General features: G+C 44.4%; 1 protein-coding gene across 1 annotated transcript in view; it reads right to left on the minus strand.

Moving 5' to 3' along the window:
• LOC120061361 (sodium- and chloride-dependent taurine transporter-like) overlaps positions 1–3,664 on the minus strand; it is a 32,727-nt gene extending 29,063 nt beyond the window's left edge. Inside the window, exon 1 of the mRNA XM_039011125.1 lies at positions 3,538–3,664. The gene's annotated coding sequence lies outside the window, so the exon portion shown is untranslated. The remainder of the gene's footprint in view (positions 1–3,537) is intronic.
• Between the last annotated feature and the right edge of the window lie 15,141 nt (positions 3,665–18,805).

The following is an 18,805-nucleotide window of genomic DNA, read 5'->3' on the forward strand; positions in this document are numbered from 1 at the left end:
CCGGTCTACTAGCTGCCACCGATCCCTTTTTCCCTTTTCGTTTGGTTTTGTCTAATTGTTTTCACCTGTTCATTGTTTGGTTGTTAGGGTGGTGTTATTTAAGTTCGTTTAGCCCGCTTCTGTTTGTGCGGGCTTGTCCTTCTGTTTTTGTATGAGGTGTTTCGTGTTTATTGGGGTTTTCCACTGTCCGGATTATTTTTCCAGTGTGTACTGTAGTGGAGTGGATTTTACGCCAATGTTTTGACGTTACCAGTTGTTCTTCTGGTTGGACATTAAAGTGTGGTTTTTCCCCGTATCTTTGCTCTCTGCGCCTGACTCCTCACCCATTTTCCTCATCGATCGTAACAATTTTACATATCAGGAGGGAGAGCTACAGTGCATTCGGAAAGTATTCGGACCCTTTGACTTTTTCCACATTTTGTTACATTTAGCCTTGTTCTAAAATTGATGAAATACTGTTTTATCTCATCAATCTACACACAATACTCCATAATGACAAAACGAAAACAGGTTTTTAGAATTTTTTGCAAATGCATTAAAAATAGAAAAACAGAAATACCTTATTTACATAAGTATTCAGACTATGAGACTCGAAATTGAGCTCAGGTACATCCTGTTTCCAATGATGATCCTTGAGATGTTTCTACAACTTGATTGGAGTCCACCTGTGGTAAATGCAATTGATTGGACATGATATGGAATGGCACACACCTGTCTATATAAAATCCAACAGTTGACAGTGCATGTCAGAGCAAAAACCAAGCCATGAGATCGACGGAATTGTCCGTAGAGCTCCGAGACAGGACTGTGTCGAGGCAAAGATCTGGGGAAGGGTACCAAAACATTTCTGCAGCATTGAAGGTCCCCAATAACACAGTGGCCTCCATGATTCTTAAATGGAAGAAGTCTGGAACCACCAAGACTCTTCCTAGAGCTGGCCACACGGCCAAACTGAGCGGGGGAGAAGGGCATTAGTCAGGGAGGTGACCAAGAACCCGATAGAGTGGCCAGACGGCAGACACTCCTCAGTAAAAGGCACATGACAGCCCGCTTGGAGTTTGCCAAAAGGCACCTAATGACTCTTAGACCATGAGAAATAAGATTCTCTTGTCTGATGAAACCAAGATTGGCCTGAATGCCAAGCGTCACGTCTGGAGGAAACCTGGCACCATCCCTACGGTGAAGCATGGTGGTGGCAGCATCATGCTGTGGGGATGTTTTCCAGTGGCAGGTACTGGGAGACTAGTCAGGATAGAGGGAAAGATGAACGGACTAAAGTACCTTGATAAAAACCTGCTTTGGAGCGCTCAGGACCTCAGACTGGAGCAAATGATCACCTTCCAACAGGACAATGACCCTAAGCACGCAGTCAAGATAATGCAGGAGTGGCTTCGGGACAAGTATCTGAATGCAGTTGAGTGGCCCAGCCAGAGTCCAGACTTGAACCCAATCAAACATCTCTAGAGAGATCTGAAAATAGCTGTGCAGCGACACTTCCCATTCGACCTGACAGAGCTTGATAGGATCTGCAGAGAAGAATGGGAGAAACTCCCCAAATACCCATGTGCCAAGCTTGTAGCGTCATACCCAAGAAGACTCAAGGCTGTAATCGCTGTCAAAAGGTGCTTCAACAAAGTACTGAGTAAAGGGTCTGAATACTTATGTAAATGTGATATTTATGTACATTTCTAAAAACCTGGTTTTGCTTTGTCATTATGGGGGTATTGTGTGTAGATTGATGAGGAAAATCAATTTTAGAATAAGGCTGTAACGTAACAAAATGTGGAAAAAGTCAAGGGGTCTGAATAATTTACGAATGCACTGTATGTCAGATAACAGAGACGTGGGATAATGTGGCCTGATGCTTGACCCCATGGCACTGTTATTTTGATAGGTGTGGAATATTGCATACTGGCTCAGTAATAAGGTGCACACATCAGTATAGCTGCAGTGTATTACATATTCATATGACAGAAAACTCAATACAGTTACCCCTTTTGATGTCTTCTTCAACAAGGGCCCATTTGAGTTAAAAAAAATAAAAAGGGTAGATATAATGATTGATCATATAATGAAGACAATATGACATGAAGAATCAACGTGGTAATATGCAGTTATACAATGTAAATAAAATGCACATATCTATTGATTTCACATTATCCTTTGATTCTTTGTAAACAGGCTTCTGTGAGAAAGCATCATATTTTCAGCATCACTGTAAGTGTATGCTTGGCTACTGTCAACAACTCATTCATGGTTGGTTAGGAAAGACCCAAGACAATGGTTAGGAAATAGAGCAATGCCTAGTTTCATAATCCACTCTTGACATACAAAACAAAAACACAAGCCATCTTCATCTTTATGACACATTAGTTTGTAGACTAGCCTACTACAGCCTATTGTGTCAGTGTCTCAAAGACTCAACCAACACATCAATAAGTATTTATCCAAAAGGTGCAGCAAATTTGAAATGTCATTATCTGATTCATAAAACGTCACCTCTTTCAAGTCGTACAAAAGCCAATGGAGGGCGAGAGTCGATCCATTCTCATCAACGGATGGCAAACTACAACATTGTTGTTTCTAAAAAATATGGTACCAAAAGGACACGCCTCAATCTCAATCAATGCCTGTTTCTCTGTCGAGAGTTGCGACTCTGTCAGGCAGAGTGAAGACAAAATAAGTGGGTTAAAATGTACAACCTGTTAATGGGTATTAAAACCATCTTAAACCGTCACAACTAATTCACAAACAGCATCGTCTTTCAAATAACAGTCCTCATCATCATTGCACTTTGACAAAACCAATCCATCGAATATAGACTAGGTTAGATTAAGAAGGCACACGTGGGAGAGACAGACAGTAACATCGTAAAGGAGTGTGAAGGCTTGAAGGCAATACAGCCACCCCAAACCCCAAAAGTTGACCTCTTAGAATGCATCGCATTATAAAAAGCAATGCTATAGTGTAGGAAATATAGCCTATTCATTTATAGAATTTTAAACGCGGAAGCGCACTCACAAAGGCAATGGCAACCAAAATATACCTATACTTTAATGTTGCATTTTGTCATAATTTTATGACAAATCAAATATCTAAAAACATTGGCTTTAATTAAATAGTTTGACGTCCAAAAGCAATATAAGGCGCCCTTGGGTTGATGTCCAAGCTATGGTGTTTTTAGCCTACACATCATGTGCGCTCACAGACACACGCACCGCATAATTAGGTTTTATACACACAGCAATTATTAGCATCACTTCAAATAAAACATTATCAAGCAGGGAGAGAGATTCCCAAGAGGACACTTACTTTTATATTTGAAAACATCAAAGAACAACATGTATATTTCAGTCCAAAATCTTGAGGAATTGTTACAGAACATACATTGGCTGCTCTATTCAGATAATATAAATCATAATATGACTTATATCATGAAAATAATGTGAATATTAGCCTATACATTAAGAACATACAAACAACAATCTAATTTGCTATTACTTATCTCTCTGATGGGTAAAGATGATGCTTAATTACCTGCCAGATAATTTTATAGCTCGAGCTGTCCCTTAAACTTGTGTTGTGCTGTGAGTGCTCAATAAAACAATTGCATCGGAAATGAATTACACGAGTTCTCTCTCTCTCTCTGACCTTTGTTTCTGAGAGCGGGTGCGCGTTTAATATGAGTTTGAGTGGAAAATCACCAGCTTCCCCATGCAACAGGAGAGTTTATTCTTAAAGTGACAGGTTCCCGCTAATTTGAACCGCTCGGCGCTCTCACCTCATCTGGCTCGATCAAGTCTCAAAGCAAGGCATGCATGCGGACTCACAAACTCAGCCAAGAAAGGAATGGAAAGGACAAAGGACATGAGGGACTGCTGTGGCGTTTTCATCACAGGCTTTGGTAACCAGTGAAACATTACAATAACTATAACCCACATAGCCATGAACAATAATACCTAAAACATAAGCAAGGACCTGGTTGATGATAGGAAAAATGGTCCTAAATGTAAGTTCCATCACATTTGTCTTCAGTATTGCACAACCTAAGAACATCAGGCCTATCCCATTTTTCAAAGTAGCCTAATATGAAAACACAACTTTGTATGTTTGTTCAGCTCAGTGCATATTGGTTCATTGCACTTTAGTAGACTAATCCAATGCTGACAGACAACCAACCTTACCCAAACAGATGGCAAGACCACGTGTTGGCATGGCGGAGCTTTGTGGGACACACTAGTCAGGGGTAAGGGGAACAGTCAGCAAACCACAGGGGGAAACTAGTCACACCAAATGCTATGCATTCTACAGAGAGGTTACATTTCTATACCTGAACCACAGAAAGTGATATTTTACTCCCAAACCGCATGCTATCTGTTGTTAAACTGTTTACCTCAATCGGGAAATTATGTGATTTCGGGCACTCTAACAATGACCCATTTCTTGTGTAACATTGAGTAGCCGGTTCAAGGCTACATGCCGGGGTTTTTTCATCTTCAGAATTGAATCAAAAAGAGCCTTTCTTTATTGTTTGTGCAGATGGGCAGCAGCCATGGTGGCCTGTACTGGGTACCTTGGCACAGCCTTTTAGCCAAAGTGCCTCTTGTAAAGCAAAGACTGTTGTCAGGCCGCCCAGTCCCCTGAGTTTCAGCACCCATTTCCCCTAAGAGAACAATATGCTCTGTCAGCAGGGCCCACTATTTTCTCTAAGCGAAATGGGAAATGGCAGAGAAAGAGGAAGTTGTTTCAAGACTACTCTGTTTTGGACCAGTGTTTGCGACTGCAACTGAACTTGCATCTAAAGTAGCTTCTGAACATGTTACATGAAACAAGAATATGGATTTTTTTCACCAGTGACATGAACAAAATGGTGGGAACACTCCTAAAGCTGTATTTGGAATCTGGATCACCTGATGAGATTGCTTTGTGATATCATATCTGTGTTGTTCCATATCAGCCTTATAGTTGTGTAACAGCCTACCTTGTGCAAGACCACTATTTACCTAACTGCCAAGGGAGGTGTCATTCTGAATAAGCTTAATGCTGGAGGTTTGGTAACAAGGTGTTTATATGACAGTTTCTTGGATCTGTGTTGTGCAGGCAGTGCGAATTCAGTAACGGCAGACAACAGGCTTTAAATACATTTTGTTTTAGGCATGGCTTTTTGCAAAATGTCCCATTCCATAAATTCTGTTTCTTGTAGCAGCTGCATTTGCGATCAAATCAAGGGCAGTTCAAATCAAGTGCAGTTCAAATCAAAGGCAGTTCAAATCAAGGCAAGCATCCATCTTGTCTTGATCTTATCTTTAACTTTTGAGCTCATAGACTTTTGTACTTTAGCCTTGTGCTCTAACCAAACCAAAACTCCATTATACCAATGTACTTCATCACTTCTTGTGGGCAGAAGCACAGTGAGCTTAAATACAACTATTCAGGTCACACAACTGGTCAATTATTCAATAGGTTAACTTGGTTAATTAAGCATGCAAAAAGTAATCTGTGACAGTGACTGTTCCAGTAACACTAGTCACTATCAGGGATAGGAAATACATAGTAACAGCTTTAATATTTTAACTTTGTGTGGCGTGAAATTACAGAAAGAGAAAACTTTTAGAGTATCACCCTTAGGAAAATGTGCCAGATCACTAACTAGCCGTAGACTTTACATGCAATTTACTGATTCCTTAATTGATATCTTACAATTAGATAAACCCACTTCTAACCCCTTTTAAACATTGTGTTTGAGACTTCTGGGTTGTACCATTGCATTTGTCTATTACTTCTGCATCCAGAGATAGCAACCATTAGTCGGTAGCCTAGTATGTAGAGTGTTGGGCCAGTAACTAAAAGGTTGCTGGTTTGAATCCCCAAGCCGACCCAGTGAAAAAATCTGTTGTATGTGCCCTTGAGTGTAACGATGACGCTGTGAGTCGAGAAGCAGGTGAAACGTTTAATAAAACAACAAACAAGACAGCGAAACAGTGGCGAGATAGCATGAAAACAATACCCACTGAGGAATGAACATAAGGGATGGACATATAAAGGGGAGGTAATGAGGAAGGTAATGGAGTCCAGGTGTGAATCATGATGATCTGCAGGTACGCATAATGAAGGATGCCAGGTGTGCGTAATAATGAATCCAGGGACTGGTGGTTAGTATTTTGACGACGTCGTGCACCGGAGGGGAGGAGCAGACGTGACAGTACCCCCCCCCCCCCCCCCCTGACGCGCGCTCCTGCCACCGGATGACGCAGACCAGGGGGGCGACCCCGAGGAGCGGGTCAGTCCGGGCGGTGAAGGTGGAAATCACGGATTATGTTGGGATCCAGAATGTCCTCCACCGGAACCCAACACCGCTCCTCTGGGCCATACCCCTCCCAGTCCACCAGATACTGGAGCCGACCCCCACGATGCCAGGAGTCCAGTAGGGATCTGACAGCATACACCGGACTCCCCTCGATGTCCAGGGGAGGTGGTGGGGTGTCGTGGGGGACAGCATCAGCTACGGACCAGGAACCACCGGCCTGAGAAGGGAGACATGAAATGAGGGTGAGATACGAGTGACTGGGCAACTGTAACCTATACGTTACCTCGTTGACCCTCCGGAGAACCTTGAACGGCCCCACAAACTGGGGGCTCAGTATCTTGCAGGGCAGGCGGACTGGGAGGTTCCTGGTAGAAAGCCAGACACGATCCCCAGGGTGGAACAGTGTTCACTGCTGTGGTGGTCTGCCTGTTCCTTTTGATGGTAGACAGCGCGCTGGAGTCTCACATTCGCATCGTACACACTTCTTCTGCGTGCCAGAACCACTCGTCAACTGCAGGAGCTTTGGTCTGGCCCCGGGATCATGGGGCCAGAGCCGTCTGAAAACCCAGAACACACTGGAAGGTGGTCAACCCAGTGGAGGAGTGACACAGCAAGTTCTGGGCGTACTCTGCCCATGGAAGAAATCATGTCCACTCACCCTGCCGGTCCTGACAGTGACTCCTCAGGAACCTCCCCAGTTCCTGGGTCATCCTCTCCACCAGCCAGTTGGATTGAAGTGAGGCTGACCGTGACACCGCACTTCTCCATGAAGTCCCTCCATACTCATGATGTGAATTGGGGCCCACGGTTGGAGACAATGTCCTCTGGAAGGTCATAATGCCGGAAGAACTGCTGGAAGAGTGCCTCAACGACCTGGAAAGCAGTGAGAAGACCAGGAAGAGGGATTAAACTACATGACTACATGAAAATCTATCCACTACCACCCGAATGGTGGTGAAACCATCAGAGGAGGGGAGATCGGTTACGAAGTCAATGGATTGATGAGACCAGTGTCGCTGAGTCACGGAAGCTGCTGGTGCATTCTGGAGGGACTTGGTTTGGGCACATACGGAACAAGAGTTGACATAATGAGTTACAACCTGCGCCAAGGTGGGCCACCAGTCCCTCTCAGCGATGGAGTGGATAGTTCGAGAAACACCTGGATGTCCAGCGACGACAGCTGTGTGTGCCCAGGTCAGCAGCCAATCACTTATCCCTGTGGGAAAGTAGATGCGCTCAGGAGGACAGTTCAGGGGTACGGGCTCCCTCTCTGAAGCCTGGCGGATGTCTACATCTACGTCCCAGGCCACTGGACCTACGACTCGGGATGGGATTATAGGTGCACTCTGGACAGGACCCTCTCCCGAATCGTAGATACTGGACAGGGCATCGGCCTTGATGTTCTTGGAACCTGGGCGATAGGTCAGCGTGAAGTCGAACCTGGTGAAGAAAAGTGCCCATCTGCTTGGCGCGGATTCAGTCTCCTCACTGTCCGTATATACTCCAGGTTCTGATGGTCGGTGAGGATGACGAAAAGTTCCTTGGCGCCCCCCAGCCAGTGTCTCCTCTCCTCTATTGCCAACTTCACTGCCAGGAGCTCACGATCGCCGATGTCGTAATTTCTCTCTGCGGGGGACAGTTTCTTAGAGAAGAATGCACATGGATACAATTTCAATGGGTTACCCTGTGGTTGAGACAAAACTGCCCCCACGCCCACCTCTGACGCGTCCACTTCAACCACAAAGGATAACGTAGGATCTGGGTGTTTGAGCAATGGGGTGGAGGTGAAGCGTCCCTTGAGGAGATGAAAGACCTCGTCGGCTGCTGGGCTCTACACCAACCTACGAGGCCCACCCTTGAGGAGAGAGGTGAGAGGGGCGGTGAGAGAGCTGAAGTTCCTGATGAAGCGATGGTAAAAGTTGCCAAACCCCAAAAAACGTTGTAACCCCTTTATGGTGGTTGGGACTGGCCATGACCTAACCGCATCTACCTTGTCGTCCATCCTTACTCCCTGTTGGCTGATTTGTTACCCTAGGAAGGAGACAGCCTTCTGATGGAATTGGCACTTCTCAGCCTTGACGAACAGGTGATTAGCCAAGAGGTATTCCAGGGCTGTTCGAACGTGAATGATGTGATCCTCCAGGGTAGCCGAGTAGACCAAGATGTCAGCAATATACACGACCACCTGGCGTCCGAGCATGTCCCTGAACACCTCGTTCACGAATGCCTGGAACACTGACAGAGCATTGGCTAAGCCAAATGGCATCACCAAGTACTCGTAGTGGCCAGACATCGTGCTGTATGGGCGTAACCTTCCATCCTTCTTGTCCACAAAGAAGAAATCAGCCAACCCAGAGGAAGTGGATGTGTGGATGAAACCTTGTTAGAATGCCTCTTGGAAGTAATCCTAATCAATGGCACAGTCCCAGGTGCGATGAGGAGGAAGACAGGTGGCGCGGGTCTTGGAGAATACTTCCCGGTGGTCCTTGTATACCTCCAGGATGTTGGGCTGAAGGGCAACCACAGGACTCTCAACTGACTTGGAACCACAGGGGACAGGGAAACAGGTCCTCCAGCATTCAGGTGACCAGTCTGTGATTCTCATCCTCGACCATGAAATGAAAGGGTTATGGCATTGAAGCCAAGGGAGGCAGAGGATGATCTTGTGAACTGGTGCACTGGTGATGAAGGGGATATTTTCCTGATGAGTGGACTCCATGGTGAGGCTGAGTGATGTAGGTGATGGTTCCGGATCCTAGAGGCCGACTATCCAGGGCTTGAATTGGGAAAGGAGAGGAGAGCGGGTATGAGTTGATGTTAAGAGAGGAGACAAGGGTCTGGTCAATAAAGTTCCGAGCGGCACCGGAATCCACTAACGCTGTTGACACAGAACATGAGGGACAGTCAGCTAGTGTAATGGACACCAAAAAGGGCCTAGTAGACAGTGATGAAGATGGAATACTCACTCCTGCCCTAGGTGCTGGAGTCTCACGTGACCGTCCCCTTGCTCCTGTGGATCCCGGATTGGGACATGCCGGACACCTCTGGAGCTCGTGCCCTCCTTGTCCACAGTACAGACACAGCCCCAGCTGTATCTGTCTGCGGCACTCCGCCAAGGGGAGACGAGTGACCCCTACCTCCATGGGTTCAGGCTCTGATCCCGAGTGTTCACTGAGGGAGGGAGAGAAATTATGAGAGTACTGGCACCCCCGAAGTAGATTATCCAGATGGATGGCCATCTCAATAAGGGCCTCCAAGGTGAGGTTGTCGTCTTGACAGGCCAGTTCCGTCTGAAGCGCCGGCTCATTCCATCCACTGGATGCTGCTATAGTCCGAAAGGTGTGCCCGTACTCAGCAGCCGTCTGGTTCCCCTGCCGTAATTGCAGTAGCTGCTCACCTCCCTCTCTGCCCTCTGGGGAATTATCAAAAATACATTTAAACAAACAGAGCCATGAACTCCTCATAAGAATCCAGCTCCTCCTATCCTCTCTCCCAGATGGCCGTAACCCATTCCAACGCCCGCCCAGTCAGCCGAGACCGTGGCAACCTTGGACCTCTCGGTGGTGGGAGCTCCCCTCTGATGTGAAAATAGAGGGAGCACTGAAGTAGGAAACCACGGCATTTGGATGGTGTAAAGTCATATTTATCTGGGAGGGATAAATGGGCATCGCTGACTTGAGCGGGTTGAAGAATGGGCTGATGTACTGAATTTCCTCCTGCTTCCATGGTTTGAGTCAGTATTCTGTAACGATGACGCTGTGAGTTGAGAAGCAGGTGAACCGTTTAATAAAACAACAAACATGAAACACGACAGCGTAACAGTGGTGCGATAGCATGAAAACAGGAAACAATACCGACTGAGGAAAGAACATAAGGGAGGGACATATAAAGGGGAGTTAATGAGAAAGGTAATGGAGTCCAGGTGTGAATCATGATGATCTGCCTGTGCGCATAATGAAGGATGCCAAATGTGTGTAATGATGAATCCCAGGAGAAGTGGTTAGTATTCTGGAAACATCGCGCGCCGAAGGGTAGGAGCAGGAGTAGATATGACATTGAGTAAGGCACTTGACACTAATTGCTCCTGTAAAGCGCTATGCATAAGACTGTCTGCTGAAAACATACAGTTGAAGTCGGAAGTTTACATACACTTAGGTTGGAGTCATTAAAACTCGTTTTTCAAACACTCCACAAATTTCTTGTTAACTATAGTTTTGGAAAGTCGGTTAGCACATCTACTTTGTGCATGACAGTAATTTTTCCAACAATTGTTTACAGACAGATTATTTCATTTATAATTCAATGTATCACATTTCCAGTGGGTCAGACGTTTACATACACTAAGTTGACTGTGCTTTTAAACAGCTTGTAAAATTCAAGAAAATTATGTCATGGCTTTAGAAGCTTCTGATAGGCTAATTGACATCCTTTGAGTCAATTGGAGGTGTACCTGTGGATGTGTTTCAAGACCTACCTTCAAACTCAGTGCCTCTTTGCTTGACATCATGGGAAAATCAAAAGGAATCAGCCAAGACCTCAGGAAAAAAACTGTAGACCTGCATGGTTCTGGTTCATCCTTGGGAGCAATTTCCAAATGCCTGAAGGTACCATGTTCATCTGTACAAACATTAGTACGCATGTATAAACAGCATGGGACCACGCAGCTTTCATACCGCTCAGTAAGGAGACGTGTTCTGTCTCCTAGAGATGAACATACTGGTGTGAAAAGTGCAAATCAATCCCAGAACAACAGCAAAGGACCTTGTGAAGATGCTGGAGGAAACTGGTGCAAAGTATCTATATCCACAGTAAAACGAGTCTTATATCGACTTAACCTGAAAGGCAGCTCAGCAAGGAAGAAGCCACTGCTCCAAAACTGACATAGAAAAAGCCAGACTACGGTTTGCAACTGCACATGGGGACAAAGATCGTACTTTTTGGAGAAACGTCCTCTGGTCTGATGAAATAAAAATAGAACTGGTTGGCCATAATGACCATCGTTATGTTTGGAGGAAAAGGGGGACGCTTGCAAGCCGAAGAATACCCTCCCAACCGTGAAGCACGGGGCATGTGGCAGCACGTGGCAGCATCATGTTGTGGGGGTGTTTTGCTGCAGGAGGGACTGGTGCACTTCACAAAATAGATGGCATCATGAGAATGGAAATGTATGTTGATATATTGAAGCAACATCAAGACATCAGTCAGGAAGCTAAAGCTTGGTCGTGAATGGGTCTTCCAAATGGACAATGATGTCACGGCTGTTGAAAGATGAGGACCAAGGTGCAGCGTGGTGAGCGTACATTTTCTTTAGTTAAATCAAAATGACGCCAAACAAAACAATAAACACTACGAAAACAAACCGTGAAGCTCAAAGGCTATGTGGCCTAAACAAAGTCAACTTCCCACAAAGACAGGTGGGGGAAAAGGCTACCTAAGTATGGTTCCCAATCAGAGACAACGATAGACAGCAGTCCCTGATTGAGAACCATACCCGGCCAAAACATAGAAATAGAAAATCATAGAAACACAAAACATAGAATGCCCACCCCAACTCACGCCCTGACCAAACCAAAATAGAGACATAAAAAGGATCTCTAAGGTCAGGGCGTGACAAATGACCCCAAGCATACTTCCAAAGTTGTGGCAAAATGGCTTAAGGACAACAAAGTCAAGGTATTGGAGTGGCCATCACAAAGCCCTGACCTCAATTCTATAGAAAAATTGTGGGCAGAAATTAAAAAGCGTGTGCGAGCAAGTAGGCCTAAAACCTACAAACCTGACTAAGTTACATCAGCTCTGTCACGAGAAATGGGCCAAAATTCACCCAACTTATTGTGGGAAGCTTGTGGAAGGCTACCTGAAACGTTTGACCCAAGTTAAACAATTTAAAGGCAATGCTACCAAATACTAGCTGAGTGTATGTAAACTTCTGACCCACTGGGAATGTGATGAAAGAAATAAAAGTGTAAATAAATCATTCTCTCTACTATTATTCTGACATTTCACATTCTTAAAATAAAGTGGTGATCCTAACTGACCTAAGACAGGGAATTTTTACTTGGATTAAATGTCAGGAATTGTGAAAAACTGAGTTTAAATGCATTTGGTTAAGGTGTTTGTAAACTTCTGACTTCAATTGTATATATATCTTTTTTTTATTAATCTGTGTGATTAACTGGGGCTAAGCTAGAGTGGTGTTTGTGAGACAAGGGCGGGGCCCGGGGCTGGGTCTATTTACAAAAACGTAGAGTCCGAATGGTTTGAGCTACAAACTATAAAAAGCTATCTATGAAAAGCTGAGACTGTAACGAAGACAAAGACGTACATGCAACATTTTTTGCTCTATCACCAGCTACACAAGAATAATTTGAAGGTAAGGGGTTCTTCTACATAAAATATCATAGGAAATCCCTGGACATAATCAAATCGAATCAAATTGTATTTGTCACATGCGCCGAAGACAACAGGTTTTCACAGGTTTTCACCTTACCGTGAAATGCTTACTTACAAGCCCTAAACCAACAATGCAGTTTTAAGAAAATATTTATTAAATAAACTGAAGTTAAAAAAAATGTAACACGATAAAATCACAAGGAGGCTATATACAGGGGGTACAAGTACAGAGTCAATGTGTGGATGTACAGGTTATAGTGCTGTAATATGCTCAAATCGTTGCTGTCACAAAAGCCAAACTCCACACAGTTGTCACTGATTAATTGGATACTAATTTCTCACTGAGCAAACAATTTCTGTACTTACAGCTCCCTAAAACACTTCAGCAAGCAAGCCTTTCTAATCGACCTGGCCCGGGTATCCTGGAAGGATATTGACCTCATTCCGTCAGTAGAGGATGCCTGGTTATTCTTTAAAAGTGCTTTCCTCGCCATCTTAAATAAGGTTGCCCCATTCAAAAAAATGTGAACTAAGAGAAAATATGACCCTTGGTTCACTCCAGACCTGACTGCCCTTGACTAGCACAAAAACATCCTGTGGAGTACTGCATTAGCATCGAATAATCCCCACGATATGCAACTTTTCAGGGAAGTTAGGAACCAATATACACACAGGCAGTTAGGAAAGCAAGGCTAGCTTTTTCAAACAGAAGTTTGCATCCTGTAGCATAAACTCCAAAAAGTTCTGAGACACTGTAAAATCCATGTAGAATAAGAGCACCTCTTCCCAGCTGCCCACTGCACTGAGGCTAGGAAACACTTCCACCACCGATAAATCTACGATAATCGAGAATTTCAATAAGAATCTTTCAACAACTGGCCATGCTTTCCACCCGGCTACCTCTACCCTGGTCAACAGCTCTGCACCCCCCCACAGCAACTTGCCCAAGCCTCCCCCATTTCCCCTTCACCCAAATCGAGATAGCTGATGTTCCGAAAGAGTTGCAAAATCTGGACCCCTAAAAATCAGCTGGGCTAGACAATCTGGACCCTCTCTTTCTAAAATTATCCGCCGCAAGTGTTGCAACTCCTATTACTAGCCTGTTCAACCTCTCTTTCGTATCATCTGAGATCCCTAAAGATTGGAAAGCTGCCGCGGTCATCCCCCTCTTCAAAGGGGGAGACACCCTAGACCCAAACTGTTACAGACCTATGTCTATCCTACCCTGCCTTTCTAAAGTCTTCGAAAGCCAAGTTAACAAACAGATAACCGACCATTTTGAAACAGACCATTTCGAATCCCACCGTACCTTCTCTGCTATGCAATCTGGTTTCCGAGCTGGTCATGGGTGCACCTCAGCCACGCTCAAGCTGCTAAACGATATCATAACTGCCATCGATAAAAGACAATACTGTACAGCCGTCTTCATCGACCTGGCCAAGGCTTTCGACTCTGTCAATCCCTGCATTATTATCGGCAGACTCAACAGCCTTGGTTTCTCAAATGACTGCCTTGCCTGGTTCACCAACTACTTCTCAGACAGAGTTCAGTGTGTCAAATCGGAGGGCCTGTTGTCCGGACCTCTGGCAGTCTCTATGGGGGTGCCACAGGGTTCAATTCTTGGGCCAACTCTCTTCTCTGTATACATCAATGATGTCGCTCTTGCTGCTGGTGATTCTCTGATCCACCTCTACGCAGACGACACCATTCTGTATATTTCTGGCCCTTCTTTTGACACTGTGTTAAATAAACCTCTAGACGAGCTTCAATGCCATACAACTCTTCTTCCGTGGCCTCCAACTGCTCTTAAATGCAAGTAAAGCTAAATGCATGCTCTTCAACCCGCACCTGCCCGCCCGTCTAGCATCACTACTCTGGACGGTTCTGACTTAGAATATGTTGACAACTACAAGTACCTAGGTGTCTGGTTAGACTGTAAACTCTCCTTCCAGACTCACATCAACCATCTCCAATCCAAAATTAAATCTAGAATCAGCATCCTATTTTTCAACAAAGCATCCTTCACTCATGCTGCCAAACATACCCTCGTAAAACTGACTATCCTACCGATCCTTGACTTCAGTGATGTCATTTACAAAATAGCCTCCAACACTCTACTCAGCAAATTGGATTCAATCTATCACAGTGCCATCCGTTTTGTCACCAAAGCCCCATATACTACCCACCACTGCGACCTGTATGCTCTCGTTGGCTGGCCCTCGCTTCATATTCGTCGCCAAACCCACTGGCTCCAGGTCATCTATAAGTCTTTGCTAGGTAAAGCCCCACCTTATCTCAGCTCACTGGTCACCATAGCAGCACCCACCCGTAGCACGCGCTCCAGCAGGTATATTTCACTGGTCACCCTCAAAGCCAACTCCTCCTTTGGCCGCCTTTCCTTCCAGTTCTCTGCTGCCAATGACTGGAACGAATTGCAAAAATCACTGAAACTAGAGACTCATATCTCCCTCAGTAACTTTAAGCATCAGCTGTCAGAGCAGCTCACAGATACACATATACATAGCCTATACATAGCCCATCTGTAAATAGCCCACCCAACTACCTCATCCAAATACTATTATTTATTTATTTATTTTGCTCTTTTGCACCCCAGTATCTCTACTTGCACATTCATCTTCTTCTCGTCTTTCACTCCAGTGTGTAATTGCTAAATTGTAATTATTTCGCCACTATGGCCTATTTATTGCCTTACCTCCCTAATCTTACTTCATTTGCACACACTGTATATATACTTTTCTATTGTGTTTTTGACTGTACATTTGTTTATTCCATGTGTAACTCTGTGTCGTTTGTGTCGCACTGCTTTGCTTTATCTTGGCCAGGTCGCAGTTGTAAATGAGAACTTGTTCTCAACTGGCCTACCTGGTTAAATAAAGGTGAAATAAAATAAATAAATGAAATTCATATGAATTCATTTTGATCAGGTTTTTGCTTTGGCTGACCTTATTCTTTTATTGATATTTGTCCAAAGAAACTCAGGAATGCAACTGTTTATGTCAAATTGTTATGTGTTCTACTTTCATCCCTGGTTGTCCCGACAGGAAAATTGTAAAATACTTATTTGTAAAACTAAATATAAGGGCTGGACATGCAAATAAATAAAAATCTGATAAATTAAAAGTTGCTTTCTGCTGGGGTCTTGGGACTGATTGGGTTAACTGATGACAACAAGCACCATCTAATCCAAATCTTTGCAAAACAAGACCTTATCTGACTGTGACGGTAGTGTACGGAGGGATGTTTTCCAGTGATTTTCCATGGATGTGTTTACCAGCAAGGTCCTATAGGTTCCTGTCCTGGATAGGTCCTCCTCAGCCTGTCTATTGTTAGAGGTCTGTCTGATGGCGGTCACATGGTGACGGTGTAATCCTCTTTCTCTCTCACATGCAGACGCTTTGCTGTCTGAGTATTTGTCCACAGCCAGCCGGCCTGTTCCACCACTGTCAACCTTGTGACTCACTTCAAAGGGAGCATGTACACACACATACACACAAACACACACAGCCATAAATGCACACACATACATTAATGACACATACAGTACACAGCACACACACAAAATGTAGCCGCATAGCCAGATATCTATACATGCGTATGAGAGTAGAGACATACAAATGCACTTACAAACATACACAGAGATGTCTAGCAGAGACACACAACCATACACTGTCGCTCGCATGCACTAGTTGTGTTCTGCAATATGAGGAGCCTGATGTCCCTTATATGAGTGGAGGACACACTTTAACTTTCCCCGTCTGTGTTTTGGTGGCTAATGCTTTAATTAAGCATGTAAGGCTTCATCCCATATTGCTTGGGCTAATAAGTCATGTGAAGTGTAAGGATCTGACTCTCACACACTGCCAAAAGGAGCATCAACGCAGAGCACGGAGATAAACAGAATTCCTATTAGATAAGCCTCCTGCACTATAATCACTGTTAATGACATGTTATACTCATCTTTAGCTTCAGCGTGGGCTTGGTCATGGTTTGACATTGGGGAAAGGGAAAGGAAGAGCATGAAAGGACTCCCACACCAGGGCCTAAATCCCTCGCCTTTCTGGACACAATCTTGTAAAGTGATCCTCTTGGCAAAAGCTTAGCTCAACTTTGTCAGGACATGTACAGTCTAAACAGTACCCTTTATTATATAATCCCTGGACCCATGCCCACTAAGCATCTTAATTTACTCACAAAATGTCAGACGTTGTTTGAAGCGGGAGATGTACCTATCAAATCTCAGGTGTCACCAGTGCTTGACTTGGACTGAAATAGGTGCCGGTACTCATTTTGGGTGCTGGTTCTGTTAACATTTAGGTGCAGGAGCTCCACAACACTTTTGAGCTAATATGCTATAAGAGGAACAGGAACTCCAGCAATAGAACATTTGACGTGCCGGTACTCAGCTCCAGTGAGCTTCTGCCCAAGTCAAGCACTGGGTGTCCCAGAGGGGGTTTGATCATGAGTACTAAACCATAGACATCAGTTGTCACCATGCTGTTACAACTCAAGGCAAATGGGTGTTAATGCTGATTAAATGTCCTAAAGGGAGTGCCCCTGCCTTCATGTGGTGCCAAGGTACCAGGAGGAGGGTAGTGTGTGTCTCTGTGTGTGAGCAATGAGACAAATAAAAGTAGGGATTGGGAGGAGAATGAGATGAGATGAAGAATGACACAGACTCAGTGTACAGACTCAGTGAGCATAGCCTTGCTATTGAGAAAGGCCGCCGTAGGCAGACCTGGCTCTCAAGAGAAGACAGGCTATGTGCACACTGCCCACAAAATGAGGTGGAAACTGAGCTGCACTTCCTAACCTCCTGCCCAATGTATGACGATATTAGAGACACATATTTCCCTCAGATTACACAAATCCACAAAGAATTCGAAAACAAACCCGATTTTGATAAACTCCCATATCTACTGGGTGAAATACCACCGTGTGCCATCACAGCAGCAAGATTTGTGACCTGTTGCCACAAGAAAAGGTCAACCAATGAAAAACAAACACCATTGTAAATACAACCCATATTAATGCTTATTTATTTTCCCTTTTGTACTTTAACCATTTGTACATTGTTACAACACTGTATATATACATAATATAACATTTGTAATGTCTTTATTATTTTGGAACTTCTGTAAGTGCAATGTTTACTGTTCATTTTTATTGTTTATTTCACTTTGTATATTATCTACCTCACTTACTTTGGCAATGTTAACATATGTTTCCCATGCCAATAAAGACCCTTGAATTGAATTGAATTGAAGAGAGAACGAGATGAGACAGATTTATGATAGAGAGTGGGGAAGAGGGAGAGAGCAAGAGATAGGTGAGAGATAGACAGCAAGAGTAATCAAACAGAGAGACAGAGACTGAACGAGAGAGGGACAGAGTAATGGGAGAGAGAAAGGAGAGACGTGAGGGACAGTAAAAAAAGAGAGGGAGAGAGAGGGTGAGGGACAGACTGAAGAAAGAGAGAGAGGGAGAAAGAGAGAGAGGGTGAGGGACAGAGTAAAGAAAGAGAGAGAGGGAGAAAGAGAGAGGGGGTGAGGGACAGAGTAAAGAGAGAGAGAGAGATTTCCAGGTCAGTCTCTGGCTAAGTATGGGGGCTTACCACTCTTTCTCTCTGGTGGTAATCCGTAACTAATAGAAAATTAGGACATTGGCAGTGACAGCAGCAGTCTGTCCCTTTGTCTCATGGGAGGACAGACAAACACCAAGACAAGAACACAGGCCAGGATGTTCTTTATGTCCTTTACTGTAGTTTATACTGTAATGCTGTCTTTACTGAACACACAATTGTACTCAGATTAAACACATTGACAGCTGTATCCCAGCAATTTGCTACAGGGACAGCAGTGTTACTCGTAATGCTCTGAAGTCTGCTTTTCATGTCCAACACATATGCTGCTTCACTAACCCTACCATATTTAACCCCAGTACCACCTGCAGCACTGTGCATCTGTTTGGTATCTATTGAAGCTTCCATATAAACTAATTGTATGTTACATGCATGTTAAAACTAGCAGAGCTGTTCCGTGGCACACGAAGCAGACAGATGGTAGACTATGTACTGTATGGAACAGC

Source organism: Salvelinus namaycush, chromosome 16 (genome assembly GCF_016432855.1).
Source record: "Salvelinus namaycush isolate Seneca chromosome 16, SaNama_1.0, whole genome shotgun sequence".
NCBI lineage: Eukaryota > Metazoa > Chordata > Actinopteri > Salmoniformes > Salmonidae > Salvelinus > Salvelinus namaycush.